Raw genomic sequence first — 15,873 nt, 5'->3', positions numbered from 1 at the left:
TACATACACAACACGGATGAACCTCTACAACGTAACACCGAATGCAATAAGCCAGACCCAAAAGAGAACACATTCTATCCATGTTCCCCACTTTTTGAAAGTTTGTATTACACTATGCTTTTAGGAAAGACCCACGTGAGTACCTGTTGTCACTAACTAAAAGAAATCCAGAGAGGATATTCACTTTGATGGAAAAGGTGTAAAGCAAAAATAGCATTCAGGGGTTGTTTGCAGCAAGCCGTTACGGAGGCAGCCCGTACCCCAAGTTGCAAGAGCGGCCCCGCCAAGCTTCCTCCCTGGGAACCACACTCAGCATCTCAGCATCAAGCTGCCATAGCTTTGAACTGTGTCTGTGAGCACGTTCTTTATCCTGATTTATTTTGTGCCTCTGTTAGCAAGATGCATCCCTTTTCGGGTCTGGGAACAAACAATCTTCCATATAAGTTAATGGTAAATGCTACTTTGCTTTACACCATTTTGGCTTGTGAAAGGTTTCATAGGAATGCTTTCAGACAGTGGGGAAATCCGTAACTGCATTTGTTTGAAACTCTAGGAAAGACAGGTTTATTCCACACTGATAGATCCTCATCTCATGGGTGTTACTCCCCACAGCTGCTTGGGCCAGGGACTTGGGTGGTGGAGGATTTAGTGGGAAAGGGCACATGGACACCTTTTAGGGTAATGCTAATATTCTGTATCTTGATTGTGGTGGTGGTTATACAGGTGTAATTTGTGCATTTTGTTGTATGAATATTAATGTTTGATTTTTAAAAAGGGTGCCCACATCTTCAGGACCCATTAACAGGGAGAAGCACTGGTGTTGAGAATCCATGCAGCCATAAGAAATCCACATGGAAGAGAAGAACAGAGATGAAAAGCTTACTTGCCAGACAGATCTTTCTGATCCTACAAGGAAGTGGTCTCGAACAAAGCCCTCTTTGTAGGCTCCTTGCCATGGGGCATCTTTGAGCCAGGGAAGGCCCAACTTGTGTCCTACATCAAGGGTTGCAAAGCTCCTGGAAGTGAGGCCTTTAATACTTGGACCTCTGGATTTCTTTAAACTGAATAAAAATCACGCATACCGTCTTATTCAGTTCCTCTGAAGGTACCAATCAGCAAGTTGCCCACTTGGATTCTTCAACTGGCAAAAGAAACACATTTACCAGCACCAAAAATGAAGTCAGTTGGTTTGATCTAAGTCCCTGCAGGAAACCTGATCCACCAAGGTAACTGGACCTAATCAGTTGGACGTTCAGGATGTAGTTGCTCGCAATTAAGCCGGCTTTAGTCTCCCGCTAAATCAAAGTGGTCATCCTTCCTCATAAGAAACATAGTTGCTCAGAGTCGAAAGAGTAACATTCCAGCCATCTGAGGCATAGGCACAAAGTTCGATAAAATCAGCATCTGCATTCTCCTTTGAGGTAAAACATGGATGATGGGGAGGTTGTGCCCTGGCCAAGGAAGTTATGTGGAGATGGAGGCAGAATGGTTTTATCTGGGGATGGCAGATGGAGCGGACAGTTCTTAAGGAATAACAGAAAAGCTTCTCTGAGTCTCCTTCCACAGGAAGCCTGAAGCAATAGCCAGGAGATGAGGATTGTTGAGGGAGCCAAGGAGGGATTCAGGAAACAAAGCAATCTGTTTTTGTAAGCCTTACCAGAGCAGAGAGAGGGAAGGCCACTTCATTTTGCCTCTCAGGGGAGTTAGAATTTCAAAAAATTTTACTTTTTTAAATTCTAGTTTCAAATAACAACTAAGATAAATCCCTGAGAGAAATCACAATAGAATATAAGGACTCTAGGGGCACCTGGGTGGCTCAGTCGGTTAAGTGTCTGCTTTTGGCTCAGATCATGATCCCAGGGTCCTGGAATGGAGCCCCAAAATCAGGCTCCCAGCTCAGCAGAGAGTCTGCTTCACCTTCTCCCTCTGCCCCTGCTCTTGCTCTTTTTCTCTCTCGCGTGTGTGCGCACTCTCTCTTTCGTGCGCTAGTAAATAAAAAAATCTTAAAAAAAATATATAAAGACTCTAGTCCTAAGACAATGAGACAGGTAAGGAAAACACCTTCAAAGAAATGGTACTTGGGAAAATGGGAACAATGGGGAAATTTATATCTGATCTTTGAGCCAATTATGCAAGTCCAGGATAAAGGGTGGGACCCTTATCGCTGATCAGTGGGTGGCAGGAAAGAAGAAAAGGGCCTTAATGTAAAGCCTCTTGGGAGACACACAACTGCAGAAGAGAATGGAATTTATAAAGCTATAAACTGAATCTGTTCAGTCTAGAATTCTACTGGGGAGGGTTTCAGGTCCTGGGGCAAGTCCTTAACAGTAGCCAACAACAAATAAATTCGTTCATAATCAAAAAAAGAGGCTGTGGAGACCCCTGGCAGTATGCAATGGGCAGGGTCAGAGCAGGAACCCCAAAAGTGGTGTCACAGACCATTTCAGAGGAGAAAGTGCAAAGCTTGTAAGAAGCCAGGTAAATTTGTGGAATGTTGTGAATTATGGAAGCATCTTGCTCCAGCTTGATGTTGACATCATAATTATACACTTTCCCACACAATACAACACAAAAGATGGCAGAAAGAGCTGGAAAGAGCCTATGTCCTTGATGACATCACTGAGCCGATGAGCAGAGGCAACCAAACCTGAAGACTGCCCTGCAGCTGGACCCCCCCCCCAAAAAAAATTCCACTAATTATACCACCCGCCCCAGTGCTGTAATCTAGGGCTGTCCTATAGCAATTAGTACACAGCAACCGCACATCCCACTCGCTGGCTGCCCTCAAGTGAGAAATGCAACAAACCTTCACTATCACAGACAATGGCTAGGGAAGATAGACACTCTCTCCTTGCAGTTTTACCACAGGTATTTTCTTTTAGGAATCAAGTCTAAATTTGCATTTAAGTTAAATACATTAAATTACAGATAAGAACAGTTACAGACGGGGTGGGGGTGGGATAAAAGAACCACTTAAAATATTAACAAACGAATGTTCTATTAGGCCATCCAAACAAACTAAATAATCTCAAACTTGGTTATAAAAATTAGTTTTACTCTTGGGGCGCGTAGGTGGCTCAGTCAGTTGAGTGTTCAACTCTTGATTTTGGCTCCAGTCTGGATCCCAGGGTCTTGGAGATGGAGCCCGAGGTATTAATGTGCTCAGCGGGGGACCTACTTCCTCATTCTCCCACTCCCTCCTCCCCACTTCCCCTCACACTCTCTCTCCCTCTCTCTCAAATACATACACACATACACACATACATACATAAATAGTTTTATTCTTAAAATTATAGAGATACTTTTCAATCTGGAGGCTGCATCTCAAAGGTCCATGACTCAATTTTCTCCAATTTGAGGCTTTAGTTGTTCATATTCAGTGTACATAATAAGCTTCAAGGAGGGCCTAACCTGTATCCCAGTGTGGTCTTCCCTAACTTTTTAAAAGCATATATATATATTTTTTTAAACAATAATTCTTATTTCACTGCCAAAAGGAATAATCAAAATTTAGTTTCTGCTAAACTATTAGCAAAATATATATCCAATCTAATCCAGTATTCGTACTCAAGATGAATCACCAAATACAAATCAACTTCTTCCCTTACACTTCCACCCCCACCACCCATCATCTCACACCTGGGTGACTGGTCTTCTCACCTGCATTCTGCCCTGCTCTCATCCTTTCTTCAACCTCAGCCAAGGAAATCCTCTCAAAACTCAAGTGCAACCTCAAGCCTCATCTCTTCTCACTCTCTCCCCTGAAGCCACCCAACCTTTCTTCTACCTCTTTCCTGAATGTTCTCTCCTGTCAGAGATTCTTGCACATTCTAGCCCCTTCTCTGGGGACACTTTCCTTCCCTCTTCACCTAGATAACATTCGTCTTCGCCTGAGCATCACTTTAAGACTTCGCTAACATAGTCAAGTTCTCTTGTTACATAGACCCTCACATAACCTTGTACTTCTTCCCACTACCCGTTAAATTTGCATTTGTATATTTCTGTGTGGTTATCTGGTTACTGGTGATCTGTTACACTAAACTATTAGCTTTATGAGCAGGGGTTTTATCTGTTTTTACTCATCGTTACATGGCCGGAGTGGAGCACAGCAGTGGATGCTCAATATATGTGTTGTATGAAAAAAAAATGTTGGCAAACATTTTGCCTCATACACAATAGTCCCAAAAGAAACGTGAATCTTACCATTTGTTTGTTTTTCCTGGTGGTTTCCTGTGATCAAAGATCTCCAATATGGAATCTGTAACTAAAAGATTCTTCCTTTAAAAACATGTAATGAGAAGACAGAGCTGGATCTTCTCAGCACCCACACATTTTGGAGGCTGGTGGGAGACTATGGATGGCATAAAAAGATAAGAGCCCAGAATGCAAATGTCCTATTACTTGTGACCACAAGATATCAACACCAGCACCATTTCCTTTTCTTGTCACTAGAAATAGCTTCATCAAGTGAGGAATTACTCAGCCTCCTGCTTGCCCCATTCTCTGAAGCTGACACCCTATGCATCATTTGAACCTAGTAGAAACTAGAATCCTATTCAATCTAATTTCAAAGTAATGCCAGCTCTATCACTTCATTTTCTCCTTTTCAAGGATGAGTTAAGACTCTTTCCTGAATTTTATTCTTGTAACACCAATCAAGGCATATAGGAGTGGGGGGTTGGAGGGTAGGGAAACAGTAGTTTGTCCACAAATGATAGGTTGGAGGAACTGGTTTAATCTTAACATCTTAGAGGAGATATCCAATAGTTACAAAATCTTTCTTCTGGGAAAAACTGCCTTCATTTTCATTTTCTGATTAAATTTTAAAAATTTAATCAGGTTGTTTTGTTTTTTAATGTTTTTGTAAAAGCTTCTACTAAGGAAATTGGAAGTTCCAAAGCAAGGTCTCTTACTATACAATCATAAACAGGTATTTAGTGATCATGAAACCCTTGAAAATATATGCTAATTCTGGTATATGTTTGGGAGTGTATTTTTCTGGAGAAAGACTCCAGAGTTTATGTCAGATTCTGTCACCAGCACCTGGTACAGTGCCTGGCATGTAACAGATGCTTAATAAATATATGAGTAGGGGCGCCTGGGTGGCACAGTGGTTAAGCATCTGCCTTCGGCTCAGGGAGTGATCTATATATATGTAAGACAATGAGAATGAATGAATAGATGCCCTTAAAGACACTGAGAAGGAATGGCTGGAGAAGTAAGTTATTTGATACCAGGAAAACAATGGTGTCACAGAAGCCAAGGAAGAGATTTCAAGAAAAGAGAGTTGTTCAACTCTCATTTGTTGAAGAAAGGTCATAGTTGGTTGGAGGGTTGTGGGTTACTGTTAAGCTGTTTAACATTGCTGAAGAAAGGTCAGGTCAGATAAGATCTGAAAAGTGCATAGTGGATTTAGAAACAGAGTGGTAGTTAGAGAACTTTAAAACTGATAATTTCAGTTGGGGTAAAATATTGCAGTTGGTTGGAGAATAAATACAAATACGAAGTAAGGAACAGTGGATAGAGACAACTCTTTCATAAACCATATCTGTAAAGACGTAAGAAACAGAATGGAAAATGAGGAGTTCCTATAGAAAGGTTAGAAAAGACTTGAAACTACCTAAATGCCAATGCGAAGGAGCCCCAGATAGGTAAAGGGACAAAGGTACTAGGAAGCAGGACTGGGAAGGGATCCAGCTTGCATCAGAAGAGGGCTACCTCTTCCATTGCAAAAGGAAGGAAGGAAAAAGAATGGGTACCAATCAAGTAAGTTTGAAGGTTTGGTGATACTAATTTGAGAAAGATTCCACCTTATGGTTTCTATTTTCTCTGAGAAAATGAGAAGTAAAATAATCTGCTGAGTGAAGGAGTACACGGGTTGGTAGACACAACAGGGAAGGTCTTAGGTGAGCAGAAGTTTAAAATAGCTCCTGTGGAGAATGGGAAACAGGGAAGAATTGCCAGGCAAAGTCATGGACATAAATTTGTTACGCTACTAATGTTCTCCGATGTGTGGTTTTTCTCCAGAAGTCTTTTAAGCAGAAAGGGGTTTCTAAGAAAAATCCCTACTTCACTAGAGGCTGCCTTCTCTCCTGAAATTGAGTAACTTAGATTCAGATTCAGAATTGTGGTGAAGATAAAATTTCTGTATGTAATACATACATAAATTATGGTGTATTTAATATTAAAGGTAAGAAGTCATTGGTATTATTTTAAATACATAGAAAATAAACGTTTGCCTTTCAAGTACCTAAGGATGGCAAGAGGCAAGGTTTTTTTGTACAGGGAACCAAAAATCACCGTCAAAACCAAAGCCCTAAAATAACTAGTTAGAGGGCCACACAGGTAAGCCCATTAACTGGAGCAATCAGCTCTCAAGAGCTTTATCCTGTCACTTAAAGTGATAATGTCAGGGTCAACAAATCCATGACAAAAAGAGGGACATCTAGAGAAAGAAATCCAGAGGAAAAACTGATGAGAGTGACTATCCCCCCCCCAAAAAAAAAAACTGATGGAGGACTCTCTCCTGTCTACTCCATTGCAGATAAAGCCAAGCCCAGTCTCTCAAGTTCAGTAGTTACCTGGTCATCAAGCAGAGGTGACATGTCATGTCCAACTCCCAAACTGATGCATCTCTTTAGTGTTCTCCTCCCTCTGGCTACAGACACTCAGAAGTAGCTGAGGGCATTAAATACCTAATCACTGCTACTTCCCTCTATGCTCCCCGCTTGGCTTGAAACTTATCATGAGGGGTAGTTACTGAACCAAGGGCTAAGGTTAGTACTTTCAACACTCTCCATCTAGCCAAACCTACTCTGCTCTAGAACAGCTCAGCAGTCCAAGAATGGAAGCACAGAAGACAGCTGGTTCGGAAGGTAGTCTAAAGTGGTCATGAAAAGCACAGTTTCTGGGGGCAAACTGCTTGGGTTCATATTCTAGAGATACTACTTAGTAGACAGAAACTGTGTTTTAGTTTCCTCATCTCAAAATGAAAATAATGATAATGCCTATCTTAAAGGGCTATTATGAAGATTAAAGGAGACAATCCAGGTCAACTTAGAGAAGTGTTTGGAATACAATAGGCACACATATATGTTAGCTACTATCATCATTTCTGACCTACGGTTGGGTTTTCTTGAATAGGTTTAACAGAAGGACAAGAGTGCAAGAATGCAGTGGTTGAAGTGATGTGAAGCGAAAAGGGGAAGAAACTGATGGGGGAGACAGAGTAGCACAAAGGCCTGGAGTTCTTGCAGTATAGATGCATTGGAAGTCATTCAGTTAGGAAGCTGGGAAAACGGGCAGAAAGTAGAAGAGTTTATTTTAAGCTTTTAAGGGTGAAGTTGACGTAAGTGATGACAAGGTCCAGGTAGTGGGTGGCTTTATGGAAAAGGTGAAGGTCACTGATTTGAGAAGTTCAAGCAATCAAGAGACCAGGATATCGGCTGGGTTACCCACATGGAATTTTATGTAACCTTGGCTTAAAGGTGGGACTCAGGGAAGGGAGAGAAACTGTAAGTCAGGTAGCAAAGTCATTGGAGAACGCACGCAACGAATGAGAATGACACACATGGATGGAAAGCATCCGAAAGCGATGCAGTCTGACTGTGTGAGCATGCATAAAGGCCAGAACTGAAAAGCGAGGAAGCCAACTGCTCCTCATGATGCAAACTGAGGCTGGCTGGTGAGAAAAGACCATACAGCCAAGGATGCTAAATATTTCCTATCGCTTACGAGTCCAGTACAGTGATAAACTGTCCTACCCTATGTTAATACTGTCCCTGTTAAGAAACACAGCCACCAAATTATTTAGAGTGCTTCCTCAAAGGAGCATGGCTATCCTAGGTATCACAGTTCTATGCAGCTCCTCTCCCCCTTTTAACATGCTCTCCAGACCTCAGGAAGATCACCTGTGTCTTCCTCTACCATGTACATACTTTCATCACAGTACAGGCCATCCTTCCACGCGCTTATGTGTTCAAATGTCACTCTTATATAGGTACTTCCAGGGTTGTGGCAAGGTGTAGTGATCTTTTCATGTCTGTCTCTCAACCCTGTGTAGGCATGCATTCATAAATGTTATTTGTTAAATAAGAGACTTCGCACAGTCACCAAATTAGAAGGCAGAGCATAAAAAGAATTTTCTACCCATGAAAATGGGTCATCAGGCCTTTAAGTTCTGACTATAAAGAATGATTTTCTGGGGCACCTGGCTGGGTCAGTCAGTGGAGCATCTGCCTCTTGATCTTGGGGTCGTGAGTACAAGCCCTGTGAAGAGTGTAGAGATTACTTTTTTAAAAAATGACTTTTTTTGGGGCGCCTGGGTGGCACAGCGGTTAAGCGTCTGCCTTCGGCTCAGGGCGTGATCCCGGCATTGTGGGATCGAGCCCCACATCAGGCTCCTCCGCTATGAGCCTGCTTCTTCCTCTCCCACTCCCCCTGCTTGTGTTCCCTCTCTCGCTGGCTGTCTCTATCTCTGTCAAATAAATAAATAAAATCTTTAAAAAAAAATAAATAAATAAAAAAAAAATAAAAAATGACTTTTTTTGACATATAACGTATTGTTTGTTTCAGGGGTACAGGTCTGTGATTCAACGGTCTTATTTAATACCCAGTGCTCATTACAACACATAACCTCCTTGATGTCTATCACCCAGTTACCCCATCCCCCTACCCCCCCTCCAAAAAAAAAAAAAGATTTTAAATATTAGAAAGGAGATACAATATTTCTTCACCAACTTGCAGCATAACATTTCTAAACAACGTCTATTAAAAGAAGTCATGGTTGAGATCTCAAAGGGAAAAAAACAGGATTTGAATAAGGTTGCTAAGTGAACTTGTAAAATCCTTTACTTTCAACATACCAAACTACCAACAATAATGAATTAGCAACATTCCATTTGTATTCCTTTTCTAAAAACTTGAGGGTTCTACTTGCCCTAGAGTTTCAATGTGATACTTATAAATTCACTTTTGCTGTAGGTAAATAACCAGAGAAGGTTTTAAAACTTTGTTTCTGGTTTACTTTCAAGTGTTCCATTCCTTTCTGATTTTATTATTTTGATTTATATTTGTTTTACCCAAATGTCAGATTTTCCAAATCATACATACTTGATATAAATTCTTAAACATGTGGAAAAAGTATACAAAACAAAATGAATGTATCCTAGGATTTTATCCCAGATGAAGTCATATGAAGTTACAACTGGCGGGGGGTGGGGGAGGCTGCCAGACCAGGAAGGGGGAGGGGGTTTACTGTGATTTATTTATAGGGAAACAAAAAGATGGAGAAAAAAAGATGTGAAAATAGTAGAAGTTTTAAAGAAAAAGTTTTTTGAGGTGGTACAAAGCACTACCATTAGGTACTTTAAACAACTCTTTAGCTATTGAACTCAATGAACATATTTGTTCCAAATTTAATGATAAATATCACTCCTTCACTTCTCCAAAACTGTACAGGAATAAGCCTTTAATCAATACACATAAACTTCTGTAAAAACCTCATAAAATGAATTATTTCATCTGAACTCATAACGTCTTGTGGGCCCTTGGCCTTATTCTCCTTTGAGTTTGGGGCTTTGGGAAAGGACACATTTACACAGCCTGTGCAAGGGAGTAAGTACTAAGAGAAGTGAACACTACTCCCTCCTCATTATTGCACAAGCTGTGACTTATAAAGAATAAAAATTGTGTTTTCTATGAAAAGGTGACCTGAGAAAAGCAAACTGAGAGTGGAAATTCAGAGAAGTTAGTGATTAATGTTCATCCAGTAATAATATGCTGTAATGTGATACAGAGCTTCATTTTAGTGGCAGAAATTTTAGTGGCTATGTATTTTAGTCTTTAAAAGTTGGTATATAGGCATATAGCTTCTTCAGAATTATGTGAGGAAAATAATATCTATAGTCATATTTAAGGATTAAAAGGATTTTGAACATTCTAGATCTATCATGAATATAAAATAACTGCCTACACCTTCATGTTTAGATAGACCATTCTGTTGCTTCAGGATAAGATATTTTTTGTTGATTTTCCCAAATCCTTTTTTGATGATACTTCACATGTTAGCTTTTCTGGCCACGGCAGAACGCTTAGCTGATTATCACCAGAAAACAGTCTAGAATTCTATGATAATTACTGTGTCCCCTTAAAGTACAGACCTCATCAGACATACTATAAATATAGTTGGGATAATATCTTTAGTTACATTATCTTACGCTTAGCCACCCCAAAACTTGAACAGTTTTCTGTCCATTCATGGAGTTTCAAAATATCTTTCAATTATAGTTTATTTTCATCATTGACAACTCAGACATATTTAATATTATTTGTATATTTGGAAGGATGGTATTTTTAATCACCTCCAGAATACACATAAAAATTTAATAAAGATATTAAATAACATTTTCCCAACTTTTGTTAAAATGAAAATCTCTATATATTAATCAGTGTTCCTATACTTTTGCTAGTTAAAAAAAAAAGTTTGATGCCTTGTTAAAAAGTCTATGCCAGCATTTCAATTTTTACTATACCTCTTCAAGGAACAAAATGTACCACACACTCAATGACAAATAATAACACAGAAAAGATGTTTGGAAACAAAGATGACTGTTTTGTAACAATACACTCCTGAATGCAAAAAATGTTAGCAAAATATTTTTGTACTGTTGATACTATTCTGTTTTATGTCAAATTCAAGTCAAACACAATTTTTTGAAGAAGTTGTATTTGTAATGCAAAATGAAGATTTGCTGAATTCATTCAGCAGATATTTACTAAGCATTTACTACGTGCCAGGCATTGTTCTGGGTACTGAAGATTTAGAAATAAAAAAGACAGGAATGGTTCCAACTTTTACACTACCAAGAAGCTTGTTTTATCTTGAATCATTCACATTAAAAAAGACATAAACCAGCAAAAAGCTAGATAGTCACAAATGTCATAGAATTGGGGTTGAAAGGAGCTCAGAGATCACCTACTATATGTTATCAATTCCAAGATGGACATTATTTTACATTTTGACACTGTGAAATCAGCTACATCTTACAATGTGGTCAGACCAGGCTGCACTCAAGAGAGAGCTGTCGCTGACTGCGCATGTGCATCAAAACTCATGGAACAGCGTCAGAGGCTTGGAAGAAAATATGCAAGACAATGGTGAAAGCACTCTTAAGGATTCTTGATGATTCAAGATTCAATAAAATGTAATAGCTGAAACTGTTCATTTCTTGTAGGAGAGGAAAATGAAATTCAGAGAGGTTAAATGACTTGCCCTGATGTACAAAGCAGGGTAGGTAGTACCAGAGCCCAGGTTCTAACTTCTGTTTTTATTCTTCTACAAAAGTCTTCAAATATATAGCAAGAAAGGCTCTAGAATATGGCTCTAGTTTTGGAACCATGGACAAGGAACTTAATCCCTCTTTGTCTCAGCTTCTCCATCTATAAAAAAAGGAGTTTAACAGACCTAACTCATGATACTGTATTAACTAAGATAATGTATATATAGGACTTAACCCAGAGTTTGGCATATAGTTAGTGCTCTGTAAAACTTAACTATTTGAGATCAAACTTTACATTTGGTAGGAAATTTAAAGTGACCTACTATCCTACAAACATTGCTCACTATATGAAGCCCACATCTAGTTATTGATTAAAATACTGGAAAATAAATAGACTGGTCAAATATTTGAGCTGATTAATACAATAAAAATTTCCACCTTAACAATGCTTTGTCCAGGTCCATATGGTACTGTGCCAAGAACCCAGTAGACCTACCTGCAAAAAAACCATACAAAAAATAAGAATTGACACCAACTATGATTATCAAGTTACTAAGGACTCTACTGTGTACAAGTGCATAAATACAATTTGAAACAAATAAACAAGAAAAAATATTCAAAATGTAAAAAGTTAATTTATTTTTGTTTTCTATAAAATACGATTACAATCATGTATATTAATACTTATACAAGAACCACAAGTTTTGGAGGTTAAAATGTACCATAAGGAGACATGATTTGGTCAGAAGTGAGAGTACTAACTGTTCATGATCAGTATATTACTTTACATGTTGTAAAGCACTTTCTCATCCATTATCAACTCAGTGCCTTGCATACAGTATAACTGTAAAAGTAAATCCCAGGTGCTTTCCAATGTCATTTTGTTTTCTGTTCAAACAATGGCATGTTTAGAGAAGGGGTAAATGTCTACATTTCTTTTTTAAGTCTTTCTGGTCAGCTCTTTTAATTTTGGGAGTTTAAGTGAAAATCCAAATTATAGCACACTGTTTTATAGGGTCAACTTGCTTTACATATTAGTTTCTGTATTTTTTTTTAATAAAAATAACAGTCTATATGTATATTTTACATTATGAGTTCATTACATATTTCAGACAAATAAAAATGGTTTCAACTGAGATTCTGAATGCAACAGATACACAGTTAAGCACTTAAGAAGTCGTTCTAACTATTAGGAAATGTTAACCAATCAACTCACATTTGTTCCTGTTTCACCTGAAGACAAATACCTACAGGCCACTCTGCAAAGAGAATTAACTTGAAATAAATATATCTATATTTAGAATTACTGTATTTGCAGAAGCCTCTGGCAATTAAAGTCTTATGATGTACAATTCTGGTGTCGTGTTTCATCGTGACAATTGCGCAGTAGCAAAGTGCAACAATTTTCTGAGTATTTTAAATATTAGCATATTTTCTCATTGCAGTTATTTTAAGAATGCTTTTGTTAAAAAAAATCTCACAAGCAGTTAACATGTTATCCAAATTTAAAACTTTAAAGAAAACCAACCCAATAATCAACATGTATAGTTTCCCTATTAATTCTGAAACTTAAAGCTAACATATTAGTTTGCTTATGTTTGGGACTTTTAAACCAGTTGCATACTTCACTATACACATCCTGGATATTATTTGAGGATCAAAGTCTAATGCTGAGTATAGCTGGGTCAGCAGGGAAGAGCCCTATCGCCAAACGTGAGAGCCCCACGGCAAGGTGCACGTCAGCCAAAAAGACAGAAACGAGACTCTAATGGGGGCAGCAGCTCGAGGCTGCCTGCACTTAGTGGGGCGCTCCAAACCTCTGCTGCCCCAAATTTCCCACATCGCCCCACCTCTCTCCGTCCTAGGCTCTGCCCCGCCCCTTCCTCCTCGGCAAGCGCCCGCATGGCCAGCGCTCCCATTACCCGCGGCAACTCCAGGGCTAAGCCGAGTGACAGAAACCAAAACCCCCCCACACAAGGAAGGCCCAAGAAAGAAGCGAGGCCCCACCCTGCCAAAAGGAGCGACTCCTCTAGAAAAACTTGGCGGCAAGCTAACAGGAAGCGCGGAGGCGCAGTTCCTAGGACGTTTGGGGCACCCTGCCGCCCAGTAATCTCATCTTTTGTCCTTTGACAGGCCTCCTTGACACCCCAACTCTGAGCGCTTTCCGGGCAGCTCTTGACTCGATCTCTACTGCGGTCCCTCACTGATGGCAGCCATGACAGTTACATCCGGGTATTTCGAGGAGTCGCGACCTGAGTCTTCCGGAAGTGACGCGAGCGCGGAGGGATTTGCGTTGGGCTGAGGTGAAGGGGCTCCGGAAGCGGGTCCGGTAGAGACGCAGACGGTTGCAGGGAAGGTTTTAGGGTCTTATTTACCACCACCTTTTTGTAACGGGTTTTACGTGTGGTGTTGTACGGAACACCAGCATTGCCGTGCCATTTAAATCCTTTCTTCACAACAGGTCCAGGAGGAAGAAATGGTATAGTTTCCATTACGGGGAAATTAGGGCTAGGAGAGGGCGAGTGATTTGTCTAAGATAATACAGCTCGTATCGGAGCTGGCCTAACGCCTCAGTTTGTCTGTGGAGACAGGGCTTTAAATTTCCTCGGTAATGCTTCCATTTTGAAAAACCCCAAATCCCTGGTGCTTGCATCCTGGCAGGACACTCTGCAAGGGCGTTCACTTTCAGCTCAGCATTGTTGCCCGTGGAGTAGGGCCAAGCCGCAGCCACCGTGGTCTTTGCGGTGGACACAGGGCCGGACCGTGTGCCAGGGTCACCTTCGCTAACCCAGTGCCTTGCGATTTCACTTGGTCTCCCGCCCCTTGACTCTGCTCATGGAGGGTTCTTGCTGCCCTCGACCGCCGGTTAGCTGAGGAAACTGGCACTGACTGTTGGGCGCTGGGAAACATTTTAACTCCTGTCAGGCACTTTTAAAGTCAAGACTGTTCAGACGGCTCGAGGCCTGTCATCATTGACGAATAGTCTCCAGCCATAATAAAGGCCTGACAGCTATTATCTTGGGACATTCCACGAAATCAGCTGTTTCTGCTGGTTTCCGTTCCTTTAGAATATGACTGAGGAATCAATGCTTCGATCTTAATTCAGCGTTAGCTATGACTAGCTCTCAAATTAAAAAGTGCGAATAGCCACTCAGGTCATTTTTTTTCTTTTTTCTGTTTTGTTTTTTGTTTTGTTTTGTTTTGTTTTTCACAGAGGCCTTCAGGTGGGGAAATAGCCACACCCGCCAGCGCCTGCATAGAACAGGACCTCTCAGATCCCTGGGTGTCAGAGTCCCAGGGACATCCCGTCGTCAGGGTAGGTCAGAGCCCAGTGCTAGAGACCATGGTGGCGAGGTAATATTTTTGTAAAAACAAATTATGCGTAGAAAAAAAAATACATCAGAATGAAGAATGATAATGTTTGAAGAGTGATCGTTTATTTTAGTTTCTTCTTTCTACTCTGTATTTTCCGTATCTGCTACAGTTCTTTTTAATATAGGGAAATGAACAAATTGACCACAGTAAACCTTTCCTAATTGCCTGCTATTATAATGAAGACAAAGGCATGTTGTCACATTTTGACAATTGACAGTCCTTGATACAAATTACAGAGGGGTATTCTTTTGCTTGAAAAGCATTGGTTGTTTTTTTGTTTTGTTTTGTTTTTTGTCAGGATATTATCAAAATACAGTTTTGGTATTGATGTTTTTTACATACTTTTGTGTAAAAAAATACTACGATCAGAAGTTTTTCTTTAAAAAAAAAGAGGAGAGTAGGATTTGGGACACTTGAAGTTCTGGAGAACAAGCATAAAAAGCTACTTTTATTCTGCCTTCTTTGGGGTACGGCTTTAAATAACTTATCAGGTTCAGATAAAAGCAAAATGAAGGTTTCTCTATTCTGTTTCTGTATTCTACTTGCACTATTGCTTATTAGCAACCTCTCAAGCAGTGGCACTATAAGAAATATAGTGAAAAGATAGAAGAGAAAAATGAGAAGGGGTTGGGGAGGAAGAAAATGTAAAGGAATAAAGGAAAATGCTGATATTAGGGTTGAGGTTGCTTTGAAATTCCAAGGTAGCATGTAACAAACCTTTCATCCAAGTCCTGGCACTAGGCCAGTTGCCCACTCAAACAGATTTGCATATACAATGTCCCCACTCACACATTGAGCACCCACTATGATAGTTCTTACCAAAATTTCAGCTTTATGCTCATACAAATTAGACCTATATTTTGACAAAACCTAAAGTGGATTGAACAACAAGAACTGTAAAGTAAAAATCCCATAGTTTTCCCTGGTGTTCCCTCTTACCATATCATTCATTCATCCTATGATTAGTAACATAAGTGGATATGGAACCGGAAGTATTGCCTGCTGCATTATAATACAACTATGAACACCAAGTGAGGTCCTGACAAGATGCTTGTTTTCAAAGGAAATATCATCATGTTAGTCTGGGCCCTCTAAAAAGGAGTTGTTAAGATGACATTAAACGTGCAAGAATTTTATTAGAAGAAACACTTGTGAGAGAGAATGGGGAGGGAGCCAGGGAAGGCTGGGAGAGCCATCAGACTGATGGAAGTCAGACGCA

General features: G+C 40.0%; 1 long non-coding RNA gene and 1 other non-coding gene across 5 annotated transcripts in view; both read right to left on the bottom strand.

Moving 5' to 3' along the window:
- The window catches only part of LOC103671906, a 37,575-nt gene extending 22,850 nt beyond the window's left edge, over positions 1-14,725 (bottom strand). For 3 of the 4 annotated variants that reach the window (XR_571049.2, XR_571053.2, XR_571051.2), the window contains exons 1-4: positions 13,287-14,725; positions 12,496-12,538; positions 11,718-11,775; positions 4,204-4,264 (exon numbers count right to left, since the gene is read on the bottom strand). This is a non-coding gene — a long non-coding RNA (uncharacterized LOC103671906). The remainder of the gene's footprint in view (positions 1-4,203; positions 4,265-11,717; positions 11,776-12,495; positions 12,539-13,286) is intronic. The other variant, XR_571044.2, reaches the window with a different exon arrangement.
- On the bottom strand, positions 14,544-14,632 carry LOC121101332. The gene has a single exon (XR_005833334.1). It is a non-coding gene; the product is annotated as a small nucleolar RNA SNORD88 (small nucleolar RNA).
- Positions 14,726-15,873: the final 1,148 nt, after the last annotated feature.

The sequence above is a fragment of the Ursus maritimus genome, unplaced genomic scaffold (genome assembly GCF_017311325.1).
Source record: "Ursus maritimus isolate PB19 unplaced genomic scaffold, ASM1731132v1 scaffold_7, whole genome shotgun sequence".
In the NCBI taxonomy this organism is placed as follows: domain Eukaryota; kingdom Metazoa; phylum Chordata; class Mammalia; order Carnivora; family Ursidae; genus Ursus; species Ursus maritimus.
This window is presented reverse-complemented; position numbering and strand designations above follow the sequence as displayed.